The sequence below is a fragment of the Bos javanicus genome, chromosome 13 (genome assembly GCF_032452875.1).
Source record: "Bos javanicus breed banteng chromosome 13, ARS-OSU_banteng_1.0, whole genome shotgun sequence".
Lineage (NCBI taxonomy): Eukaryota > Metazoa > Chordata > Mammalia > Artiodactyla > Bovidae > Bos > Bos javanicus.
In genome coordinates, this window is record NC_083880.1 from 23,363,232 (window position 1) to 23,388,836 (window position 25,605).

The following is a 25,605-nucleotide window of genomic DNA, read 5'->3' on the forward strand; positions in this document are numbered from 1 at the left end:
GGGTTGAATTATATATCAACAAAGCTGGTAAAAATTATAATACAGAACTGTATTTGAAAATCACCTTCAAACAAACCATAGACCTAAATGTAAAACTAAAAACTTCTAAAAGAAAATTTTTGTGACCTTAGGTTAGGGAGTGATTTCTTAGAAATAATATCAAAAGCATAATTCATAGAAGAAAAAGTTAATAAATTGGGCCTCATAAAAACTAAGAGCTTTTGGAAATTCCCTGGTGGTCCAGTGGTTAAGACTTCATGCTTCTACTGCAGACAGCATGGGTTCGACTCCTGGTCAGGGAACTAAGATCCTACATGCCTCACAGCCAACAAATAAATGAACAAACAAATACATCTTTTAAAAAAATCAAGATCTTTTGCCCTTCAAAAAATTCTGCTAAGACAATTCAGAGTGGGGAAAAATATCTGCAAATTACATATCAATTGAACAACTTGCCTCCAGGATATATAAAGAATTTTCAGAATGCAATAATAAGAAAAGATGCCCTAATAAAAACAATACAAACAGTATAAACAGATGGTTCACCAAAGAAGATATGTGGATGACAAACAGCTACACAATCAGATACTCAACATTACTAGTCAATATGGATATGCAAAATAAAACCCCCAGGAAAGAACACTATGTACCTCCAAATTTCTAAAATTAAAAGGAATTAATATATTAAGTGCCGGCAAGGATATGCAGGAAATGAAACACATATACTACTGGTGGGAAAGTGAAATGTTTTAATCACTTTTGAAAGCAGTTTGAAAGTTGCCTAAAAAGTTAGACATATGTCTACCGTATGACTCCACAGTTCTTCTCCTAGGTATTTCCCCAAATCAATGGAAGAATGTGTTCATACAAAGATTTGAACATGAATGCTAATAGCAGCTTTATTTGTCATAATCCTAAATTGGAAACAACCCAAATGTCTGTCAACAGATCAGAGGATAAATAGTCTATCCATACAATGAAGTACTACTTAGCATATAAAGAAATGAACTACTAATATATCCAACAACATGGAAGAATCTTGATATCTGATGCTAAGAGAAAGAAGCCAAAGAAAAGTACATTCTGTATAATTCTATTTATATAAAATGCTAGAAAATGTAAAAGTAATCCTCAATGACAAAAAGCAAATCAAATTTCTTGGAAACTGAGGGAACAGGGGAGAGGATAAATCAGAGACATACAGAAACTTTTGGAGGTGATTATCTTCATTGTGGTGACAGTTTCCTGGGTATCTAATTATATACTTTAAATATCTACAGCATATTACATGTCACTAATACCTCAATAAAGCTGTTTAAAACTGATTAAAGTGAATTGGAGGTCTTCCCTGGTGGCTCAGTGGTAAAGAATCCACCTTCCAATGCAGGAGACTCAGGTTCGATCTCTGATCCAGGAAGATCCCACATGCTGTGCAGCAACTAAGCTAGTGCACCACAACTACTGAGCCTGCTTCTAGAGCTCCAACTAGTGAGCCTGTGCCACAGCTACGGAAGCCCATGCACCCTGCAGCCTGTGCTCTGCAATAATAGAAGCTACCGCAGTGAGAAGCCCACGCACCACAACCAGAGGAAAGCCCACACAGCACTGAAAACCCAGTCCAGCCATAAATACATTAAGAAAAAAAAATTGTAAATGATAAATGCCTTCACTAGAAATAATGCATGGTTTAAGAAATAAAGGGTTGAAGCAGTATGGAGTGAAAACAAAAAAATCATTTGGAATTTCAAAGGTTCTGTTTAAGGCTAAACATAAACCTAGATCTTTTTAAAAAATTAATTACTGGTTTGATGAAATGCTACCATAAGACAGAAAGCCAAGATTCGCCAGCTTCTCAGATGGTCATTTTCCCCCCTCAGGAAAATACACTGCATAAATCAGCAAATTTATAAGCATTCATAGACATCATAGAGGACTTTAAAAATGCTATAAACTGACATGTGGAGAAAATATATCACTAAGTCTAAAGATTAAGATATTACTTTAAAAATGTGTTTAAAAAGAGCATTTATGTGTGTCAGTAGAGGAAATTAAAAAGAAGAATTAGATGCTATGGAGGCTATGAGATGAGGTGCTTATTAAAAGCATTTAATAGTTTCACTTTGGCAGAAACATGAGAATCAGATTGTGCCCAATTATTAATATGATAACTACATGAAGACAGGGAGATTTATACTCTTTGGCTACAACCCCCTATAAGAAAAATAAAGAATTCCAAAAAAGACGTTTTCTCCAACTAAGAACTGAGGATCTTCCTGGTGACTGAATGGAGTTATTTTTATTTGGCTTTTAATTGAAATATATTTGACATATAACACTGTATAAATTTAAGATGTACAACATATTAATTGATACATTGAGTATTGAATGTATAGATACATTTATATATTGAATGGAGTTTTAAAATAAAGAGAGCAAAGCACTCTCTGAAGCACTTGGAATCAAATAGCCCATTTGGCAGTAACATGCAAATTGGTTTGGGTTGTGGGCTTGAGATGATATAGCTTCTCTACTGTGTTCATGATTAATTGGTTGATTTATTAATTATGTGTTGAGCATCTACTGTGCACTGACACTTGGCCAAGTGCTCTTCAAAATTCTGATCTATAATTAGCAAATTCTTTTTAATGGTCTTCCCTTTTCAATTTCTTGCCATAACCAAAGTCTTAGACATCCCTTAGAGATATCTGTCCTCTCAAATGGAAGATCCACCTATCCATCTTCCCTCTTCCCTATAGTCAGTTCCAGACCATTATTTTCTCTTCCTTTTGCAAAACACCTGCTCCTTGGAGACTCAACCATCTGTTTATACCTCCCTCTCCCCCTCCCCACAGCAATCATCTGCTGCCCCTCATTCATGAAGGACAAAGCACTTGGCTTCAGGCTTCCCCCATCCCAATTCAAGCAACCATCCTGACTCATTCTGACACAAGCTTGAGTGACCCATGAACTAGTCATTCAGTTCCTTGAATACCTCCTCATTGGTGACTTACCTTCCTCCACCTCAAAAACCTATTTTCAAGTCACGCCTCGATCAATCAGGAACTGTATCATATCACCAACTTAATTCATTTATGCCCCCTTTCAAACACAACTTCCTATCAATCTAGTTTAACCACATGGAGTAGAACAGTTTTTAATCTTTGTTCTTTTATTTCCTTCCTTCCTTCTTTCCTCTTTTTTTCTTTTCTTTCCTTTTCTCTCTCTTTTTATCTTTTTAACCTACATTACTCCACTTGTAGTCATCCCCTCTCTCTGGTGTTGTTTTTAATTAATTTATTTATCTTTGGCTGTGCTGGGTCTTCATTGCTGTGTGGGCTTTTCTCTAGTTGTGGTGAGCGGGGATCACTCTCTAGCTGCAGTCCTTGGGCTTTTCACTATGGTAGCTTCTTTTGTTTCGGAGCACAAGCTCTAGAGCTTCAGGAGTTGCAGCGAGTAGGCTCAGTAATTTTGGCTTCTGGGCTCTAGAGAACAGGTTCAATAGTTGTGGTGCATGGGCTTAGTTGATCCGCAGCATGTGGGATCTTTCCAAATCAGGGATCAAACCCAAGTCTCCTGCATTGGCAGGCAGGTTTTTTTTACCACTGAGCCACCAGGGAAGCCCCTCTCCTGTGTTTACTTCCTCCTCTATTCTCTTTTAAATGTTGTATTTGGACATCTTACTAAACTCTTACATTATTTATAATTTTTTCTGTAGATTCTTTGGGGTCTCTATATATGTCATATGCAAATAACGACTTTTTTTTTTTTTCAGATTCCTTATTATCTCATTCTTCTGCCCTTAATTTATTCCTCTCATTTTATTGTCTTATGTGGGCCATACAGGAAAACAATGAATGGGTATGATGCACTAGTAGGGTTTCTCGGAAAATCTAATTCAAGTATTATAGCCAATCTCCAAGGCAAACTCACTAGTCTCAGCCATCGTAATCTTTCACTTCATTACTAATCTAGTCTGCAAATGGATTTTCCAGCTCTACTCTGCTCCTCTCCTTTCCTTCTGCATAATACCCAGGGTACTCTTGAAAACACAGTCTAGGTTAGGACACTGCCTTGCCCTAAACCTTTCAGTAGTTTATCACTGCATCTAGAATAAAAGTCAAGATCTTTAACAGAGCCTACCTCTTCAAGCCCTTCTTTTGTCACTAGATTTTACTCACAGTACTTTCTTTTATTTCCTAAGACAACAAAACTTTCAGCAAGTCCTTCTCCGTGGCTATTCCTTCTGCCAGGAATGGTATTGGCCTCACATTTCACCTAGATAACTATTCATCCTTCAGGTCTCAGAACTCTCCCAGAGAAGCCCTCCCACTCTTTGCAACCCATGGACTGCAGCATGCCAGGTTTCCCTGTCCTCCACTGTCTCCCAGAGTTTGCTCAAGTTCATGTCCATTGAGATGGTGATGTTATTTAACCATCTCATCCTCATTGAAAAAAATTCAATACTTATATTCCTTTTCACACATTTGTTGTTTTTCCCTTAATTTCTTAATACAAGTACTTTTAAAACAATGTTAAATATGAGTGACTAAGGGAATGAGCCATGCTTTTGCCCAAAGGAAAACAAGTGGCAGTAACTTAGCTTCAGTCAGCAGCAGCCAAGTTTATCTGAAGAGAAACGTGGAGACCCACAAGTTTAAATACAGATCAAATGATGAAAGCTGTTTCCTTCTTAGAAATTCTCCCTTTCTCCCAGTCTTAGAGGATCAGAAATCCCTTCTCATATTCAAGGACCTCTACACCTGTGCCCTGAATGCCATCCTCTCCTTCTTCCCTTATGACCTTCACCTTGTACCACCTTGTACTTCCAGTCTTGTTTTCTTTCTATTGGAAACATCCCCTTGAGTTATAAATATGCTTATTTCTCCTTTCCCTGACTTCATATTATCCTCTAAGCTTGCTGTTGTTCAGTCGCTCAGTCCTCTCCAACTCTGCAACTCCATGGACTGCAGCATGTCAGGCTTTCTATCTCCCAGAGTTTGTTCAAATTCATGTCCATTGAGTTGATGATGCTATCTAACCATCTCATCCTCTGCCACCCCATTCTCCTTTTGCATTCAATCTTTCCCAGCATCAGGGTCTTTTTGAATGAGTTGACTCTTTGTATCAGGTGGCCAAAGTATTGGAGCTTCAGCATCACTCCTTCCAATGAATATTCAGGGTTGATTTTCTTTAGGATTGACTGGCTTGATCTCCTTGCAGTCCAGGGGACTCTCGAGAGTCTTCTCCAACACCACAATTCAAAAGCATCAATTCTTTGATGCTCACCCTTCTTTATGGTTCAACTCTCACATCGATACATGACTACTGGAAAAACCATAGCTTGTCGGCAAAGAGATGTCTCTGCTTTTTATATGGGATCTTAGTTTCCTGACCAGGGACTAAGTACCACACCACCTGTATTGCAAGGTGGATTCTTAACCACTGGACCACCAGGGAGGTCCCAAACATATCTTTTTATTTTGATGTTTTAACATTAGGGGCCTCCCTGGTCCTAGAGAGACTTTCCCTCCCTCCCAAGACATAATGAAGGACTCATCAGCAAGCATGCTTTTCATACGCAAACCAACCAATTCCAATCCCATACTCTCAGCCACATCCTTTATTGAGCTCCCAAAGGGTTCTTAGGCGCCAGGCAATTATTCCCTTACCCTCATCACCCCCAGGCCAGGAAACAAACAACTAGAGGCAGTCCCTCTACCACAGAGCTTGCCAAAATTATTCAAACTAGCCAATCCTAAGCTGCTTACCCTACTTTCTTGGTTCCTTCTGCAGAAACTACACTCAGAGCCCTTGCCCATGTTTTCTCTTTAACATCCCTCTGCCTCTTGACCAACTCTGGTACTTCCCCATGTGGCCCTGCATGGCACACTGTGCCAAATCTCCTGATCCTAGGGATCTATGAGTAAAAACTTGTTTCTTCTGACAATCTTGTCCATGTCTGTGTGTCTTATCTGATTAAAACAAATCTTGAGTACCTTTCAAGACTCAGTTCAGTTCAGTTCAGTCACTTAGTCGTGTCCAACTCTTTGCAACCCCATGGACTGCAACACACCAGGCTTCCCTGTCCATCACCAACTCCTGGAGCTTGCTCAAACTTATGTCCATCAAGTTGGTGATGTCATCCAACCATCTCATCCTCTGTCATCCCCTTATCCTCCTGCCTTCAATCTTTCCCAGCATGAGGGTCTTTTAAGACTCAGTCACATACTCTTTCAATAGACGTTTGTTCAATTATTTAATCAATTAATTATTCACTGTCAGCCAGAAGACAAAAATTGCTACCCTGAGTTAGCCTGTTAGTTCTTCTACCATTTTATTTTTTATTTTAAAATATTTATTTATTTGGCTGCATCAGGTCTTAGTTGTATTACGTGGGATCCCAGTTCCCTGATAAGGGATTGAATCCACATCCGCTGCAATGCAAGACAGACTCTGAACCACCAGGGAAGTCTCCCCCTCTACCATTTTAAAATCCAACACTTAAATTTTAGAATAGTGAAGAACATTCATAAATTAAGGCAATGTTAACATTAAGATAGTCTAGCTAAACTTCTGTCAAGGGCTTGATTGACAGGAGAATTCCCTCCTAGCCCTAATTGCCCATCATCCCTGTATGAGAAACATGAGTGCATAAGGATATTGCTACAAAATGGCACCCCACTCCAGTATCCTTGCCTGGAGAATCCCATGGACGGAGGAGCCTGGTGGGCTATGGAGTCGGACACCACTGAGCGACTTCACTTTCACTTTCACAGGTCATTCAAAAACACTCTGCCTCCTTTAACTGAATGTGGAGGGAGATCTGTCCTTTATTTCCAGTTAAGCTTCGGCACCGAATCAGTTATGAGTCACTTTATTGCAAGTATCAGAAAAATCCACTTCAAATTAACTTAATACAATTATAACTCATGGGAATACAATGGGTAAGTCTGGAGGTAGACTGATGCCCTTTCAAGGTTAAAAACAAATAAAACATAAAATTCTCTTGGGAAAATACATAGATGCCACAAAACAACATTAAATGGGAGAAAAAAGAACGTACAAACACAGGCTTCAGGACAAGAGTTACATGAGATCAGGGAAGGTCAGGAGATGAAATGAACCATATGGTTAAGATTCAGGTGTTTTGTCAAGGTCTCACACAGTGAGTTTGAGGGTGCTTGTTACATAACTGAAAACATGGTAAATATGTAAACAAGCACACTTAGTTGCAAGCAGAGCTAGAACTAGAACAAAATTTTTTTGATCCTAGTCCAGAGTTCTAGATCACCCCTGCAAAAAAATAAAAGCTGTGGTCACTGGGGTGCAGGCTCTGTAACAGGGAGAAGGTTCAGGGAGAGGTAAGCTTCTGTGTTCAGGCAGGCACAAAGTCAAGGCCTTACTGTACGCTAAGAGGGGATTCACTGAAGAGTTTTAGATAAAATAAATATGTATATTTCTCTCTTTTTTATTATAATTGAGAAAAATTTAAAGAATAGCCATGCCTAAACACAATAGACTGATGGAGTAAAATCAATAAATCAAGAACTACAATTAAAGAGAGGCTCCTTTCATTGTTAACTGAGAATTTGCAAATACTGAATAATTAACTTTGGCATCAATAGTTAACACAATTTAGTTATAGATCAGATCAGATCAGATCTGTCACTCAGTAGTGTCCGACTCTTTGCGACCCCATGAATCGCAGCATGCCAGGCCTCCCTGTCCATCACCAACTCCCGGAGTTCACCCAGACTCACGTCCATTGAGTCAGTGATGCCATCCAGCCATCTCATCGTCTGTTGTCCCCTTCTCCTCTTGCCCCCAATCCCTCCCAGCATCAGAGTCTTTTCTAATGAGTCAACTCTTCACATGAAGTGGCCAAAGTACTGGAGTTTCAGCTTTAGCATCATTCCTTTCAAAGAAATCCCAGGACTGAGGAGCTATCAAATTAAGAAGCTAAATCTTAGATCACATTTTTATGAGACGATCCATAACAAGTAAGCTCGTCTCTTCTTTTACCGAATTAATCTCAAATGAGCAGGATCTTGAAATAATAAATCATGTGACACGGAAGGCTTACAGGCACTAGAAAAAAAAAAGCATTTCAATATTTTCACCCTAACTCTTCAAAGATGATTTTGGGGATTGAGTGAAAGTAAAGGTAAAAACTAAGTGTGAACCTTATAGGAATTTACTTTTTACTCCATCAGACCATGTTTACAATTTTCTCCTAAAGGTTGGTCAGTGTCTGACCAAAGCTGTAATTCCTCACGCAAATAAAGTGAAGCTCAATAACTTTGTGGATTTGGTCAATACCCAACCAGTTCATTCTGAAGGAGATCAGCCCTGGGTGTTCTTTGGAAGGAATGATGCTAAAGCTGAAACTCCAGTACTTTGGCCACCTCATGCGAAGAGTTGACTCATTGGAAAAGACTCTGATGCTGGGAGGGATTGGGGGCAGGAGGAGAAGGGGACGACAGAGGATGAGATGGCTGGATGGCATCACTGACTTAATGGACTCTTCATGAGTCTGAGTGAACTCTGGGAGTTGGTGATGAACAGGGAGGCCTGGTGTGCTGCGATTCATGGGGTCGCAAAGAGTCGGACATGACTGAGCAACTGAACTGAACTGAACTGAACTGAAGAGACAAACTCACACAAGGAAAAAGAAGCCTCAGAAACAGGTGTTCCACACTATCTGCCTTCCCTCACTCTCTCTCCATCCCATAGGTTTATACTTGAGAAAAATTGGTCTCAAATTTCCACTTACTCTTTTTCTCTTTATGGAAGACTTAAAAATAGGTTTGCTGATAGTATGTTAAGTTGACACAGTGCACAACTTAAATATTTACCAGTAAACGGTATCATCAAACATTGCAAAAGTCAGAAGAGATGGTTGTTTCTTTTTTGATCATGGTCAGCTTAACCACAGAGAGACAAAAACCAGTGTGGTGGTTGTACCTGGCCTGTATCACCAAGGTGTCTTGAACATTCTAGAAAGTGCTGGAAAATCACCCTGTAGTTGCTCCATTCTGGCCATGTACACTTGGATGTGTCTACTAATGTCACTGTGGTTCTCTCCTGGTCAAGGACCTTGAAGTCCAGGCTAGAAGTCTGAACACAAATCAGTACAGAAGAAAAGTTTTTGAACAAAAGTAATGTGATTCATGATTTGGAGGGCAGTTCATCTGACAGGAGAATGTAGTATGGATGGCCGTGGGGAGACACAAGTGAGACAGTTATTCTAACATTCTTTACAAACAGTAATGGGGTCCTGAGCTTGGTGAGGTCAAGATGAGTAGGTTAGGAAGTAGGAAATAGGGAATGATGAATTTGGTATTAAAGATGTTGAATTTAAGTTATTAAGAGCCCATCCAATTTCAGCATATAGTGGGAAATGCAGAACTGGTACTCTGGAAGGTAACATTAGGACTTAACTAAGATGACTAGCCATCACTAAGGCTGTGAAAATTACCAGGAAGATCTGCAGGGTAAGAACCTAATCTCAGTGACTTAGCAAATTATAATAATTGCACAGATACTGGCAGAATCCCCTCCCTCTCTATGCTTAGAGGCTTTATCATTCTGAATTCTGTATACACAACATATACACACACACATGTACACACATACTCCAGAGTTCTCAGAGCTTTAGGGAAAGAAGGAGATATATCTTGGTTATACAATGTTTATGTTAGGGAGTAAAGACTTTCCCCTAACCTCTTATGTTCTGTTGCTGGGCCTGAAAATTAAACTGACAGAGCTAGGTTAACAGGAAAAAAGCATACACATTCTATTTGATATTAATGTGTCTAGGGTATACAGCGGTCTTCATATAAAAGAAACGAAGACCCAAAGAAGTGGATAGGTCTGAGAGCTTACATAGCATTTTAACAAAGAGTGAGAAATACTGGAGATGCAATAAGACAGGAAAAGGGGGTTGGGACTATAGATGATAAACTGTGGGAAAGTAACAAGGAAGTAAATGATGGAAAATAATGACAGGTAAGGGTAATTGTAATAAAGTTTTCTGTTATTGTGGTTTTAGGTTTACATTTTATTTTTTAAAAAGAAATTTTTGAAGTACAGTTGCTTTTACAGTATTGTGTTAGTTTTTGCTGTACAGCAAAGTGAATCAGCTACATGTATACATATGGCCCCTCCGTTTTGGATTTCCTTCCCATTTAGGTCACCACAGAGCACGGAGTAGAGTTCTGTGCTATACAGCAGTTTTTTAAATTTGGGGTTTTGATTTTTATCTTTAATTTTATATTGGAGTAAAGCTGATTAACAATGTTGAAAGATGGTTTCAGGTGCACAGTGGAGCAACTCAGTCATACATATACATGCATTCTTTAAGGTTTTTAATAGATTCATCTCAACATCTATTTCCTGTCTTGGGTGATAAGAGTGTTCTCCTCTTTCTGCTATAGAGAAGGCACCTTTCTCACAGGAACTTTGTGACCTGCTTTTAGACAGAAAGGAGGAGGGCAGAGAGCCCTTCCTGCTACTGCTGTTTCTCAATTGTCTTCAACTCGAAATAATCTATATGCCAAAGCAGCCCACTGTGAGGCAGCAGTTCTGACCCTCTTTATTTGCCATTCTTGGCTTAGAAAACTTGGTAAAATACAACACAAATAAGATCTGAGCACACATGTGTCAAGTACACCACAACAGAAGACAGATAGACACTGAAACTAAAAGTATTTCATTACTATGTTTATAGCATTTATATCATAGTTAATTCCTTCAGCACTGCAGCATCCTGCCAAACTTGCACTTACTAAGCACTTTGGGAGTTTAGAAAATGAAACAGAAACCCAACTCTCAGTGATCATTTTTCAAAGTAAGAGAGATTAGATACAGATATAAGTAGTGAATATTAATAAGCATGAGACAGGGTAGAAGGTCATGTAATAAGACAGAGACACAAAATGCCCTTCCAGATTGGAGCACAGGAATGGAGAAAGGTGACAAAGCTCAGGTGCTCAGGACACCACCATGAAGGACAAGACAACCAAACTGGTCCGTGAAGCACAGCAGGATTTTGGAATGTGAAGATGCAGGAGATCGCCATCATCAACAAGAGGCACAAAGGCACAGAGCTGGGAAAAGCTAACTTGTGCAGAGATAAAAACAAGTGTTTGGTTTGAACTGAGGGCAGGATCTACTGAAGGGAGTAGAGGATTTTAAGACTGGAAATATTAGTTGATGTCAGGTCTCAACAGCCTCAAAGGTCATGCCCTAAGAAGCTTGGGCTTGATTCTAAAGCCAGGAGAGATCTTCTGAAGGTTAGGGGGAGGGTGAGAGGAGACAGAAGGTAATCATGGTGACACTGAGTAAGATGGGAGGAGGAGGACAACCTAGATGTGAGTAGAAATGAGGTTCTGTCAAATTAAAATGCAGGGATTAAATGTCATAAATGTCATTACACCTACACTTCATAACATCACCAAGCTCTGTCTAAAATGGTGATGTTCTCAAACCAAGATAGAGGCAATTTTTTCTGTCTTAATATGAATTTCAGCCTAAACATATTTTGTAAAACTTAAATTACTTGCAGAAATAAAGTAACTACTTGGAATAATTCTGCTAAAACATGGACACGACAGAAGAATCATTAAGGGCAGTGTCAGATGCTTTCAGTGAGTAAGATAATAATTTCTGAACCTTCAGACACTGTTGATCCACAGGTAAGCTGATATTCAGATTTAAGTGCTACCATTCTGTTCATAAGAATGGTAGCTAAGAGAGAAAAACAATTGAAGCTGATCTTTATTCAATACCACCATCAATGGTAAAGAAAGTATTTGAGCCCAAAGACTGAGGTAGTATTAGGCAACACAGCTTAAGACTTTTAAGTGTATCCAGGTGTTGGCTGTTGAAACTTTTGAACTGATTAGATCTGATTTTTGTTGTTGTTGTTCAGATGCCAAGTCGTGCCCAACTCTTTGCGACCCCAGGGACTGAGGCACACCAGGCTTCCCTGTCCCTCACCATCTCCTGGAACCTGCCTAAGTTTATGTCCACTGAATCAGTGAGGCCATCCAACCATCTCGTCCTCTGTCACCCTCTGATTAGACTGATGTATCCAAGTAATTCTTGATGTATTTATGGGTAAAGGAGAGAAATGAGACTTTGTCCTTCACACTAGAAGTTTCTTCATTTGTTAAATCATTTACCTTTGTTCTTTGCCTCTACATAAACATATATAGAGAGTCACACAAAAATACACAAGTAAATATAGGTTTACAGACAGCAGTAAGTTTTCTGAAAGGGTAAGAACCATGAACCCTAAGAATGAGAGGTTGGATGGACACAGGGGATCAGAGAAAGATTCTAGAAGAAAGAGGTATTTAAACTGAAGTAGAAATTAGCCAGGAGAAGAAGAGCTGCATTTCACAGGAAGGTAGAGTCTCAAGTCTGGTTAACTACAATAATTTACAATGAAATTACATGACCCCAGTATATATTCTATTGGACCTAGAGGTATAACATAAAAATATTATAGATCATCTAACAATATGTGAAAATGTCACTCGTTAATTTTAAATACCAATTTGCAATACTATGGTTATAAACTATTTGGCTTGGGGCAATATATTTTTCCATGTCTTATGAAATTATTAATTCTCATTAAATGCTAATGATCCTTACTATGAAGATTAGAGCTAATTAAGTACTCCTTTCACCAACAGTAATTTATTAGTTACTTATGAAGAATCCAGTAAGTGTTTCAGTGTTAGTTGGCCAAAGTAAATTTTATGGACCAGATATCCATACCACAAACCTCACATAAACAAAAACTGAGAAAAATAAATATTGCCAGCATTAGGTAATAAAATTGGAGAAGAGATGGACAACAGGGCTTAACATTATGAGATATGAAATAATTATCCAACTTGACATTAGCCAGGTGACCAAATGATCAAAATGTTTCCTGGTGTAACAGGACAGTGTGGAGAGCAGGGTTACCTCATCACCATTTCAGGAAAACAACTGAAGTCTTTTTTTTTTTTTTTTCTCCTCACTGTGGGACCTACAGGATCTTAGTTCCCCAATCAGGGATGGAACTCGTGACCAAGTGGAAGCACCAGGTCCTGACCACTGGACTGCCAGGGAATTCCCGCAACTAATTTCTTGACTTAAGTATTATAGGTAAAACTGCTCTTGCAGATTCATTTCTTTCCATTTGGAACAAATTGAAATCATGTAGGAGTATATCATTTATAGCCACTAACTCAAGAGTTTAGCAATAAATTTACATTGTTAAACTTGGAATAAGTTGAGCTGTGAATATTTTAAATATGTTGTAGATTTAAAATTCTGAGGATTACACATATCATAAATATTTTTTAGTGAGTACAACTTAATTTTCATGGTAAATAAAAATATGACATTTATCCAAGATAGGTACTATATTTTCATTTGCAAACTTTTGTATATTTCAATATATCTTTCATGGTATAACTGCAATTAATAAATGCTTCCTTTAGGAGAGTCTGTTATGGAACATATCTAATTTTTTTTAATGTATAAAATTAAATAATCACTCATTATAAAATTATAATCTTAGGCTTTAAAAATAGTTATTTTCCCATATCATTTAAAAATAAATCTATTCATAAAAATTAAGTATAATAGAATGGATAAACAACAAGGTCCTATTGTATAGCACAGGGAACTATAGTTAATATCATGTAATAAGCCACAATGGAAAAGAAAAATTAAATGTATATGTAATTTTTCTGATACATGCATGTGCGTGCTCAGTCACATCTGATTCTTTGCGACCCCATGGACTACAGCCCATCAGGCTCCTCTGTCCATGGAATTTTCCAGCAAGAATACTGGAGTAGGTTGCCATTTTCTTTTCCAAAGGGATCTTCCTGACCCAGAGATTGAACCCATGTCTCTTGGGTCTCCTGCACTGGCAGGCGGCTTGCTTATCAACTGAGCCACCCGGGAAGCCTCCATTTTTCTGATATATATGTATATATCAAGTAACTCAATCATATTCAAATACACCAAGTTTGAAGTTATAAGTATGCTATAAATATATAACATATGTCATTTCCTAACACGGGGTGGAAGTCCTTTGGAATCTCTCCCCAGTATGTACTGGATGCCATCCTCACTGAGCACAGTCTGATTTCCTGTAGGAAGATTTTACCTAATCTTTCTCCTGCTCCACACGCTGCATTTTTAGAGGTCTCCAAATGCTGTGAATAGTCAATTAAATAAAACAAAATTTAATTAAACCTATGCGTGAAAAATTGAAAGCAGTATCTTAGAGCAGACTCTGCTCTAGTGCCAAAGGCAGTTCTATGGGGAAGCATATCAGGCACAGTGTTTTGAGTTGCTGGAAATTAATATGACAACCAATCAACCGTGTAACATAAATAAGAACTCCCCATCACCCTGGGGGGATGGGTCGAGGCAGATTGAAAGGGTAGCCAGTTAGTCACATTTATTTTAGAAGAGTCTGATGAATGAAATGCAGGAATAGAGTTGGAATTTCCTATTTTCTATAATGAAAGTTTCAAGGGTTCCTCAGGAAGAACAAGGAGCTACAGTTTTATGAACACATTTCACAAAACTATAATTGCAATTATAATTTCTTCCTGGTAAAGATCTGGAGAGAGAGCTAGGGAAAAGTTCTCACTAGGTATACAGGCAATGATACTCTTTTTCCTATATATACTCCTGCAACTAATTGAGGGAGTACACCTGCTTAAAGGGAAGGCAATTTAGAATTGAAGGAAAGTCAAACTGCACAGTTTATTCATTAATAATCAGGGATACTACTATTTATCTTTCACACTGTTGAGATTCAATGATACCATGGATGCAAAGTCCTTAGCACAGTGCTTAGCATACAGCAGGAGCTCAGTAAGTGTGCATATATATATCATCCTGATCAAGAGCATCATCAAATGAACCACATCATCTTTGCCATCACACTCTTTTATTTGAGATATTTTATTCACAGAATTGAACAATGTTAATATAAGAAAGGGCTTCCCAGGTGGCTCAGTGGAGCCTGCCGGGCTATAGTCCAGGGGCTACGAAGAGTCAGACATGACTGAGTGACTGAATTTGCAGGATTAAGAAATCTTTCAGAATCCAAACCCAAAATTTGTCTCCCAAATAAACTGTATTTTAATCTCCCTGAACTATAGAAAGCATGAGGCCAAACCAGCTTTAACACAGTTCCTCCTCTTCCATGGCACAGTTTCAGAAATTTTTCCAAATAAGTATTAATAATTTTTTTTTAATTCAGGAAAATCAACTCCTACCTTAGTTCCTAAATAACTGGGTTTTTCCTATTAATCACCAGATAATTTTAGAGCCGAAAATGAATGATCTAGACCAGATTAGCAGTCATCTCCTGACCAAATGCCAGACTATCCTCAGCACCAGAGATGCATCCAGTTCAAATCCAACTACACAAAAGAGCGTCCCACTTATCATATTAAATAGCATTCTACCAAGGACTGTCCAGGCTTTCCCTCTTAACAAACGTGCTGTCGCTTCAGTTGTTCCCAACTCTTTGCAACCCTATGGACCGTAGCCTGCCAAGCTTCTCTGTCCATGGGATTCTGCAGGCAAGAATACTGGAGTAGATTGCCATGCCCTCCTCCACAGGATCTTCCCCACCCAAGGGTTGAACCCATGTCCCTATGTCTCCTGCATTGCAAGCAAGTTCTTTACCACTAGTGCCACCTGGGAAGCCCAAATACTTTTACACAAAACACTGAATCCTCTGAGCTTCTAATGAACCAAAGAGAGACTAAAAACACTAACTTAGGTATCTGAGTTGAAATATTTCCTATAAAAGAGTTAAAAAGTGTTTTTATATGTAAACACGACTAAGTCACTAAGTATATTTGAAGTATATAAATTATACACATGGGGTGGAAATATTTACTTTACTATTCATTTGTTTTACTGAGAATTCTGCGTACTAAGTCAATGTATTGACTCAGATTCCAAAGAGATACTGTAGGACAAAATTGTCTTTTTCACCAATGACCTAGTTTATTCTGCAAAAGAATTTAAAATAAATATTGTGATGCTTACCCAAGACAATCATTCCCACACTCATCTTCTAGCATCTAAAATACCTGCCCTCCTTTTCCTAAAGTAAATTTACATTTGGAGAAAGGATTTTGACAACAGATTTTTTTCCAGCCTGGAATTTGATAAGTTTATTGATTTAAGATAAAAATTCAAACTCCAATTTCACTAACTGGCTATAAAATTCAGTGCCATTCTGAGACAATAATAAATGCCAACTTTATTTGTACCTTCTCTGGTGTTTTTGTTCTTTATATGTAAATGAAAAGAATTCCCTTGATTTACATTGTCTCAGCAGTCAGCTTCCCTTTGTAGAGGAGTCTATCACATACTGGACGCCTTCCAACCTGGGGGGTAGTGAAGGATAGGGGAGCCTGGCGTGCTGCAGTTCATGGCATCGCAAAGAGTCAAACACGACTTACTTAGCTATTGAACAACAACTATCACACATAGTCAAATTACTTCCTTGAGTAAATTCTGACTTTGCAATTTATCCCATCCACAGCAGAAGCTTCAGTGTAGTATCCTTCTTGTTCTTGTTTGTTTCTCTGTGCTCTCTTTTAAACTTGCTTACCTTGCTTAAATAGAAACATCAGTGAATCTAAGCTTAAAGGAAAAGAATAGCCAGTTATAAACCATAATGATGATTATTCTACAACCCTTCAATTTTCAGAATCAAAAAAAAATAATAAACTTCAGATTTTCTAAATTTCTTTCACATGTCAATTTTTTTTTTTTTTGAACAAACACAAAACCTGGCAAGTTACTGTTTTGGTTCTTACAGGCTTCCCTGGTGGCTCAGAGGTTAAAGCGTCTGCCTGGAATGCGGGAGACCCAGGTTCGATCCCTGGGTCAGGAAGATCCCCTGGAGAAGGAAATGGCAACCCACTCCAGTACTCTTGCCTGGAGAATCCCATGGAGGGAGGAGCCTGGTAGTCGCAAAGCCATGGGGTCGCAAACAGTTGGACACGACTGAGCAACTTCACTCACTATGACGAAGAAAACAGAACCAAGCAGAGTAAAAAACAAACAAAATCAAAGAAACCAATAAAATTAAGAAATGGAAGAAAAAAAAAGTCTAACCTTTCCAAAGAAGATTCAGTCTGAAGTATTTTTCTCAGTTTCATCCTCAGTTATGTCAAAGTTTAGAATAATACAGATTTTTTTGAAGCAACCGTTTGATTTCTGGTTTTCATACCAAGATGTGTTTTATGGAAAAAAAGATAATAAAACAAAAAATAATTCTTAATTAAAAAATTTTTACAGTTACATTTGAAACTTTACAAGGAGTAAAGCTGAAACTTCCCACTCTGGAATCTCACCCCAGAGGGGTACCACTCTCACCTTTCTGGCTTTCTTCTGTGTCTCCTGCATTGGCTGTTGGATTCTTTACCGGTAGCAGCACCTGGGAAGCCCCTAGTTTACTCTGCTATTCCTTGATTTTTGTTTGCTGTTCTTCATACTGCCTTTTGATTTCTTCCTACAGAAAATGAACTGCTCACCTATCCACCTCCACCAAACAAACGATATGATTACGGGTGGCCTTGGCCTGCCACAGCTTGAAGCCGGGCTTCAGGGCTGCGGCAGTGAGAGCACCAAATCCTAGCCACTAGATCAGCAGTCAGTGACAAGGTCCAGGCTTTGCAGAAAAGAATTCCCACAAAGACGGAAGGTAGTGAATTGAAATATTTATCAGGAGGAAAAGTATAGTATGTGTGGACAGACATAGGCACAGACCCAGAGAGTCCCTGAATTGCACCCTCGTGGCAGTGTGAATTACTTTTATGAGGCATTTCTTCCAGTTTTCCTTTGGCCAATCATTTTGATTTCTTGGTTCAGAGTCCGTACTTAGTAGACCTCAGGGTCCTCTAATGTGTGTGCACACATCTCTTAGCTAAGATGGATCCTACTGAAGAGACCTGTGAGTAGACCTTAGCATCTCTTCCCTTTGACTTCCAAGGAGACTTTCTGTGCACGTATAGTCAGGGAAGTCTCCTGATTTTGAGAATGAGAAATATGTGGTCTGGCCAGGGCCCAGCCTTCTCTCGTAATTGTCCAGCCGATCCATAGGGAATAACCTCCTATCTATTTACTCTGGGGAGGGGGTGCCCATCTCCCTCCTGCCTCAAAACCATCTTCCCTCCTCTCAGTGTAGTTACAGCATAATCAATTAACCTTCTATGACTCATTATTAGCATCTTAAATCTAAATATCAAAGCCACACAAGGTTCTATCATACAGATTTTCCCAGATAATTTCCTTTGCTTTGTTTGCCTCTGAATCATCCATACACTCTCCTGCAAACAGCCAGTCTTTGGAGAGAGGTGGCTGACCTGCTCCGGAAGTCCAAGTAGAGCCTCTCAAGGAAGTCTGTGAATGTTGGTGCCACTTTGGGACCCCTGTCTGAGAGACTCCTACTTCCTGCCAATTCCTGGGGCTTTCTGGGGTTCTGCAGACAGAAGCTGGCTCTCTACCAGCAGTCTAGGGTTTCCACCTTACTCATACTGCTGAATCAGGTATCACTCCCCAACTTGTTCAGTCTTTGTTGACATCTTTTGTCTGTTGTCATTTCCTCCCATTCTCTTAGTTCTTGTGTGTTTGGTCTTTTTTAATCCTTCAATATCCTTTGAGTATGGTTTACAGAGGGAACACAAATAAATGCATTTACCCAAACCACCATGATTAACAAGAAGGATTTATGCTCATTATTTGTAAAGCATGATTTTCTATTTTTTTTTAAACATAACTACACCCATTTCTCTTTTGTCCACTTCAAGTTGTCTGCAGGTAAGTTTGATTAACTACTTGGATGGATTTTTTTTTAAGTGGAGCAACATTCAGTCCCAAGTAAACTGTAAAGTAGATGAAATTCATGGTCAATGTTTTTGCCATTCTTTCGCCATTTTCCCCACTTGATGGCACCCTTCTTCAAGATCCATTATCTTCATGTTACTCTCCCTCTCTCTGTCTCTCTTACTCAAAAAGAAATTAGATCTTAGGGGCAGGAGAGAAACACATGAACTTATTCATACTAGGGTGTAAATGATTGATATTAAAAAGTGCTTCTTAGAATTTTAATACAATGAAAAATTCTACACTGATGTAAAGGTAAACTGGAATTTCAAAAGATGTAGTTTGGAAACTCTGGGAACAGGAATGTGTTGGGAGAAGAGTGGAGTTGAGCTAAAAATGAGAGAAGGGGAAGAGAAAAGGAAGTAAGAGGGATTGATGAAGAAGAAAAGATTGGTGATAATGTCCAATTTCAACAAATAATTTAACATCTTTTTTCCTAGGTATGCAGATTTGGAAGAAACCAGAATATCTATATTAAGAAAACAAAGTTCTCTATACTGGAAAGACTATGGATGGGAAGATTTGGGAGAATGGCATTGAAACATGTATAATATCATGTATGAAACGAGTTGCCAGTCCAGGTTCGATGCACGATACTGGATGCTTGGGGCTGGTGCACTGGGACGACCCAGAGGGATGGTATGGGGAGGGAGGAGGGTTCAGGATGGGGAACACATGTATACCTGTGGTGAATTCATTTCGATATTTGGCAAAACTAATACAATATTGTAAAGTTTAAAAATAAAATAAAATTTAAAAAAAAAAGAAGCTAGGAAACAAAACAAAACAAAAAAACAACAGACATGGCATTACGAAGATAACAATGTCACAAAAATCCTATTATGTTTTATAACAAAATTATAACAGTGTCCCCAATTCTACTTATACACCAACCTAGTTAATGTGAATAAAGGACTTGACTTTTCTGGTTAATGACATCAGGAGCTAGAACAGCGTTCAGGTTTCACATCAGAGAAATAAATTTCTATGCACAACTGCAGTGCAAATGTAAAGGAAAAGAAGCCAGTGTTTACCAGAAAGATAGTACTGTTTTTGACATGATAGCAGGAAACTCTACAAAATACTAGAATTAAACCTTTTAAGATTCATTATCTCTAAGGTAAGGAAGGGGTCAGTATAAGCACAGAAACTGAAGTAGGACCCTCTTGCTTTAAAAAAAGTTTTTAAATAAAGAAAAGAAACAACAAAAACTATTTTGTGAATCAACTTAACTATGCATCTTAAAGGATGTTTGGATTTTTTTAAGGCTTTTTTTTTTTTTTATGTGAACCAACTTTTTAAAGTATTGATTTGTTACAATATTGTTTCTGTTTTGTGTGTGTGTGTGTGTGTATGTTTAGCTGCAAGGCATGTGGGATCTTGGCTCCTCCACCAGGGATTGAACTCACCTCCATTCCCCCTCCAACTCCCCACATTGGAAGGCAAAGTCTTAACTACTGGACTGCCAGGGAAGTCCCATGTTTGGATTTACTTGGAGAGAAATTTTAATCTTCTCATCTGTAAAATGAAGCGATGGTCCTACATCCGTGGTTACCAATGCAAGTGTGTGAAGCTTGCATTAAATTCCCACCATTCCACAGGATAGTGAGAAAAGGAGCTTCATGAAGCCAGCTCTGCCCAATTTAAATGACTGTCCTTTATTCTGTGTTCCATCTTACGTGAAATAGTGATGACAACAGATGGTTATTTATCTCTTCATCCTCCTTCTCCCCTTCCTGTTCCTACTTCATCTTTGGATTTTTCTTATTAACAAAATTTAAAAGTTGATAAATATCAATTGGTCACCAACAACAAAAAAAAAAAATGGAGAAAAAAATGGAAAACACCTATGTTCAATTATATATATCTAAAGTCTCTTCCAATTTTGATGCAAGGGCTTCCCTGGTGACTCAGATGGTAAAGAATCTGTGTGCAAGGCGGGTGACCTGGGTTTGATCCCTGGGTCAAGAAGATCTCCTGGAGAAGGGAATGGCTACCCACTCCAGTATTCTTGCCTGGAGAATTTCATGGACAGAGGAGGCTGGCGGGCCACAGTCCATGGGGTCGCTAGGAGTCAGACACGACTGAGCGACTTCACTTTCACTTTTCACTTTCATGCATTGGAGAAGGAAATGGCAACCCACTCCAGTGTTCTTGCCTGGAGAATCCCAGGGACAGGGAGCCTAGTGGGCTGCCGTCTATGGGGTCGCACAGAGTCAGATACGACTGAAGCGACTTAGCAGCACTGAGGTGCTTTTATTCATTCTGTAAATCATCAACTGTCCATATCAAAGAATAAGAATAATAATTACGTGAAATCACTTCAATGTGTAAGTTTTTCAAACAACATTGCTCACCTTGATTTTGTTCATATTTTAAGATTATGTATCATTCTCCCTCTCTCTGTCTTGCACGGATATTACAGCAGGTTCTCTCTGGCTGAGTACATCAAGTTAATATCCATTAGGAACTGGCAAATCCAGTACCAGTACCTAACTAGAACACACGTTTTATAATTTTTTATCATAAAGATGAGTTCTGAGAGATTTAAGCTCCTGCCCTAGCTCTGTATTTCACTTTGGGACTCACTGTCCTGGTCTATAAGTGGGAAGAACATCTCATTAGGTTCTCAGGACACTCTTGTGAGATAGATAACAGTCAGGAAAGTCCTCTGGAAAATACAAAGCACTATAAAAATATTATAAGATATGTTCAAATTTAATAAACATTTACTAATGTGGAACTTTCAGACCTACTCTTATTTACTTACAGCATATAAGTCATATACCACAAATTACTAAAAATTTCCATTCATTCATACACCCACTAGTTTTCTATTTTCTCCCAGTAGCCTTTATACAAAAAGTCTTTGCCTTCTCAGAACTTCCAGTGAGAGGTCCTTCTTTAGGTGGTCCAGTGGTTAAGATCCTGCACTTCCTATGTAGAGGGTATGAGTTGCATCCCTGCTTGGGGAACTAAGATCCCACATGCTGTATGGTGTGGCCAAAATTTTTTTTTTAAGTCTTTGCCTTCTAAAAATGACTCCATGAAGCAATCTCATTATGGTGGATAATTAAGAGCTCTGTTACCTTATGGAAGCCACCTAAATTTCTTCTTGAACTTTTCTATGGAATTAATTTTCCTATACTTGTTCAGTTTACAGGAAGAAGTCAAGGTCCATAAAACCAAATGAACAGCAGACAGTGGTTAATTTGCTGTTGTTAATTGGTTTGAAGGAATCTTAGCAGCTACAAATCTATTAGTAGGTAGATATAGGGACTTCCCCCAATGGTTTTCCCAATATTTCAAATATAAAAACTCTGAATGTCAAAATACCACCAGAACTGAAAAATGAAAAATGACCAAAAAACTAGAAAATTAGTAACACTTTTAATTCATCTGTACATTCCTAATCATAACAGCATCTGTATACATTTGAGAATTAGCAGAGAGATGATAGTTGGTAAGTATGGAGATTAAGGGGCCTCAGTAATTTCTGACCCACAAGTAGGTAACCACTGGCCTACAGCTGATCCTGCCTACGTTCTTCTGTCTTCCAGTAGGTGGCTCAGTGGTAAAGAATCCACCTGCAATGCAGGAGACGCAAGACATGGGTTTAATCCCTGGGTCAGGAAGATACCCTGATCCCGAGAAGTATTCTTGCCAGAGGAACCTGGCGAGCTATGTCCATGGGGTCGCAAAGAGTTGGACAAGACTGAAGTGAATGAGCACAGTAGAGAATAATGAACTTTTCACTTAAAAAAAAAAATGAGAGGAAATAAGAAAAAGTCAGACATGGCTGTGGCAAGTTTCTGGCTTATTGGTTCTCTTGTTAAATCCAGGAATTGATAAATTTTTTAATCCAAATTATCTTCAGTTAGAAAATACATTTTTGCAAGTTATTGAATCTTTTAAACATTCTAATTGTAAAGCATTTACTATCTGTGACAGTGATTCTCAACAATATCAGATTTTTAATTAATTAATTAAATTTGCTGTGCCAGGTCTGAGTTGCAGCATGTGAGATTTAGTTCCCTGATCAGGGATTGAATCCAGGCCCCCTGCATTGGCAGTATGGAGTCTTAGTCACTGGACCCATCAGGGAAATTCCCCAATAGTATCAGATTTAACAACCCTTTTTATAAAGAATATTCCTAATGTCCCCCTTCATAGCCTACTTTGTTTATTTATGACACCAGAACGAACAAGCCCAAACAGCAATTTATTACTTTCATGATTCTGTGGGTTCACATGACAGTTCTTCTGTCTGGTGTGATGTTAAGTGAGGCTCAGGACAGCTAAGATGTCAAAATCGTCTCACCCACACAACTGGAGTTGGTGCTGGCTGGAAGCTCAGCTGCAGATCAGCGCAGACCATACCTCTCTTCCAGGTGAGTCCCTCTGCGTGACTGCTCAGGCCTCTTCACAGCATGGCAGCCGGGTTCCAACAATCAGGGTACTTGAGACCTCCCTGGGGTCCAATGGTTAGTACTGCACATGTCCACTGCAGGGGGTGCAGGTTGGATCCCCAATTGGGGAAGTATGATGCTGCATGCCACACGGCACAGTCGAAAAAGAAAAAAAAAATCTGGCTACCTTACTAGATCTTTAGTGTAGTCATACCTGAGCATTTATATATTGAATACACATTTTATGAATTATTTTCTTCTATTCGTCTGTTAAATTACAGTTGGGGTGCTGCTTTCATTTTTTAAAACATTGGGCCTCAGATTCTATTATGTAAGAATTTCATTTCACGATATGTGATAGATGATGCTTTCAGAGACGGCTACAACAATCTCTCCCATCTCACAGGTTCTTTGACAATATAACCTCGCCACTCCAACACCAACAGATGAGGCTCTTTTGCCTTTCCTTGAATTCGGGCAGAATCCAGTGATCTGTTTTGACCAATAGAATCCAGCAAAAAGATGCTGTGTAACTTTGGGGGTCTTAAGTTGTGCCATGGCTTAAGAGATTTGCAGTTTCTATCTTTGCTCCAGGGAACAAAAGATTTCATTGCCTTTGCAGTAACTGTACGACTGACTCCATTAATACCTTATTCAACTAACTGTGTACACCAGAGCCAGGACTAGGGTGAAGGGAGAGGGGTACTCACCTTGGGCACAAAATTTAAAAGTCTCCTTAAATTTAAACTCAGTAATCAAGATCAACAATATTTTGACACAATCTTTTAAAACATCCAATTAGTGCCAAAAAAAAAAAAAAAAACCTTATGATGAAGAAAGTAACAAAGTTTTAAAGATAAGATATACAGAGTAAGTTTTCCAGTAATTCTGACACAATATCTTTATGTCATTTAATGACATTATGTCCATAACGACTTTTCCTAAATTATGAGTCTTTATGTGTAGCTTCTGATAGAACTTTTCAGTACTACTTTACAGTGAAGGGCCACTGATTTATACCAGTGTTAATGTACTATTAACATATTTGTAGTAGGATATGGCTCAGGGTGTCTTTTCTTTTTTTTTTTTCTATTGAAACAGAGTTGACATACAACACTGTGTTAGTTTCAGGTGTACTACATACTGATCTGACATTTGCACACATTAGGAAACAATCATCATGAGAAGTCCAGTAACCATCTATCCTCAGACTAAGTTATTATAGTATCATTGACCATATTCCTTAATTCAGTGCATGTTTTTTAAACTCCAGCAGCAGGGCTCCCCTGCTGGCTCAGTGGTGAAGAATCTGCCTGCCAATCTAGGAGACATGGGTTTGATCCCTGGTCCGGGAAGAACCCATGTGTTGCAGGACGATTAAGCCCATGTACCACAACTACTGAAGGCTCCATGCCCTAGAGCCTGTGAGCCACAAGAGAAGCCACTGCAATGAGAAGCTTGTGCAAGGCAACTAGAGAGTAACCCCCATTCACAGCAACGAGAGAAAAGCCCATGCACCAACGAAGACCCAGCACAACCAAAAATAAATAAAATAATAATTTTTTAATAAAAGGGTAGGGGTTCCCAGTGGACCCATCTAATTAAAAGAAGAAGAAGAAAAAAAAAAAAAACTCTAGCAGGACTCAAGAGTATTTTTCATTGTGCAGAACAGAGTTAAGTTTGGGGTAACACCAAACAAACTGCCCCCTCTCTAAGGGCCAGTGGCACCCCACATATCAAATCATTCTATCAACCCTAAATGCGCCTCATTTCCAAACTCTCTGGCAGTGCAGGGGCTGCCCTGAGTGAGAACCACTGGAGATGCTCATCAGAGTATGAGTGAATCATGATTATGATTATGAGTGAATCATACTCTGATGATCAGGCTGTATGTAAGCTGATACATACAGGCTGTATGTAAGCGTCTTTTGAAAACTGTCTTGGATACACATTTAAGGTTGATGTGAACTTTAATTAAGTCACACATAAAGGCTCTCTAGGGTTTTTAAAAATTAAAGAGCTTTTAGATATGATAGTGCACGTCCTGCTTTAAAGACTAGACGATAAAAGGTTAAAGCTGAAGCAACCACACACTAATCACAATATTCCATTTAAAGCCCTCCATTGGAAGAGCTATAACAACTGTACTGTTATTCATCTCTTTCTTTCGTCTGGCCACAATTAAGGTAATTAAGGGTTATGAAGTTTTATTTAGTTGTGTCTTTCACAATTTCGTTCCAAATTCAGGCTTTTTGATTTG

The 25,605-nt window shown here is 38.7% G+C and overlaps 1 long non-coding RNA gene and 1 other non-coding gene across 2 annotated transcripts in view; one reads left to right on the forward strand and one right to left on the reverse strand.

Annotated features, from left to right (window-relative positions):
- The window catches only part of LOC133259038 (uncharacterized), a 157,792-nt gene that overhangs the window by 120,653 nt on the left and 11,534 nt on the right, over positions 1 to 25,605 (reverse strand). The gene's annotated exons all lie outside the window — the stretch shown is intronic.
- TRNAS-GGA (transfer RNA serine (anticodon GGA)) lies at positions 16,871 to 16,943 on the forward strand. The gene has a single exon. It is a non-coding gene; the product is annotated as a tRNA-Ser (tRNA).